Genomic DNA, 1,987 nt, shown 5'->3' on the forward strand with positions numbered 1-1,987 from the left:
GACAGAGAGGCTTGTAGTTGGTCCCTCACAATTGAGTGAAGGGGGAAAAAAACCATTTTGGAGGCATAGTTTGAGCATGATCATGAAGTTCTTAATGACAAGGTCCCTGAAATCCTTAAGATGTTGAATGGGGGCCTTGGTAATTGTGCCTTCAATGTAAGATTGGTCAAGAATAGGACTTGAAAAAAAGTTTGAGTGGAAGGAAAAAAAATTGACTTAGAGTCATGATTAACTACCTTTTTCCTAACATGCCAAAATTATTTTTTCACATAAAGGTATACAACCACACAATTCTTTTATTCAAACCCATTTTAAATCCAATTCTATAAAATGAATTCAATTGTACTAAAATATACACAACACAACCAATAAGTTGCTGTTCTGAGTGATATTGAACTTGATTTTTTTAAATAATATCTTTAATATGAATCTTTATGTATAAAAGAAATGTGTTTGAAAAAAAAAAAAGTTGGACAAATTTTCAAATAGATATCAATTATTAATAAAGTTGATAGATAGTATTGTTTATCAAAAATACAAACATGATAACTTAAGCATTTCATTAAAGTGTATAACCATTTTCTTTACGTACAAAATGAAAATTGAAAAATGTGATCATTCATTCACTCAACAACAGACTCATATCAAGTTCAATAATAAATGTCACTCTCCACAGTTCACCCACTAGCAAGCACACCCCACCATCAACTACCTAATCTAAAGCAAAGGTGCCTCACTTACTCCTTATTTAAACATTCCATGGTTTCATTCATCATTCAGGTGCTATGAGAAGAGATACAACAACAATAACACAAGAGTGAAGAAATAATGGAGCTTCAGGACACTGCTGCAACCCGTGTGTCAATTGGTTTCCCTCTTGGCTTAGCCCTTCTCTTTGTTTGTTTACTCTTCATTTGTGGCTTCTTCTGCTGCTGCTTGCATTGGAATAGGCTTCAATCATTTCTTCGGTCTCATGGAATCATCAACCCTCAAACTTTGGAACATACTCACATACAAGCAGAATTGGCTTCCCCCTATCAGAAACCAGCTTTTCCTGTTGTGGTAATTACTTCCCTTCCTAACTCCCAAAAATCTATATCTATATATTCATATATAAACACGAATCTTAGTCATATAACCAAAAGAGTTTACTACCGATACAATTACAGTGTAAAACAGTTTTACATAGTTAACAAATTACAAGTTTATTATAGATGATAAGTTTGTTGACTTTTTACAATCATTATCTTAAAAATTATACACTTTAATTTCTTATTGATTGATTGTATAAAACTTTTTATACCGATAATGTTTCACCATTAAACCTCGACTAAAATAAATGATCATAAAATTTCACTTTCATATATTGTTAGTGTAAAAAATCATATCAAATACAGTTTTTAAAGTAAAAGATTTTTTAGTCACACATGATATGGTTTCTAATTGATTGACACAGTAAAAATTTGTACCTTAATGATGAAGGAAAGTTAGTAATTACTTTAAATCAAGATTAATTTTATTGAGAAAAATTTTTTCATGGTCAAGATTAATTTTTCTCACCACAAAAGATTGAGGAGATTGAATTTTATGGTGAGCAGATGATGAAGCAGAATTATGCAAAGAGCTTGCCTGTGCTGATGCCAGGGGATGACATCCCAAAATTCATAGCCACAGCATGCCCATGTGAGCCTCCAAGAGATGAAAGGATCACAATCCATGTGCAGAAGGAAGCAGCCACTGATTTTTAGTGGCAACTAAAAGGGTTTATGGTTTGAAGCCAAACAAAGCCTTGAAGAATTCAGGGTAATATAAGTATATATTGGTACATAACTACATATATCATGGAACTTCTCAATATACATCAACGGCTAAAAGCTCTTTGATGGCTTTGTGAGGAGTTGGATGGTGGATCAAGAGCAAGCACACTGAATTAAGGTGTCATAATAGCTTTGTGTTGAGTGAGATGATGAACCAACCAAGCACAATG

At 32.8% G+C, this 1,987-nt stretch overlaps 1 non-coding gene across 1 annotated transcript; it reads left to right on the forward strand.

Moving 5' to 3' along the window:
• Window positions 1–828: 828 nt before the first annotated feature.
• On the forward strand, window positions 829–1,748 carry LOC109819156 (uncharacterized protein At5g65660). Its single transcript, XR_014429865.1, has 2 exons — window positions 829–1,062; window positions 1,599–1,748. It is a non-coding gene; the product is annotated as an uncharacterized protein At5g65660 (transcript).
• Window positions 1,749–1,987: the final 239 nt, after the last annotated feature.

The sequence above is a fragment of the Cajanus cajan genome, chromosome 9 (assembly GCF_000230855.2).
Source record: "Cajanus cajan strain Asha chromosome 9, NIPB_CcT2T_4, whole genome shotgun sequence".
Taxonomy (NCBI): domain Eukaryota; kingdom Viridiplantae; phylum Streptophyta; class Magnoliopsida; order Fabales; family Fabaceae; genus Cajanus; species Cajanus cajan.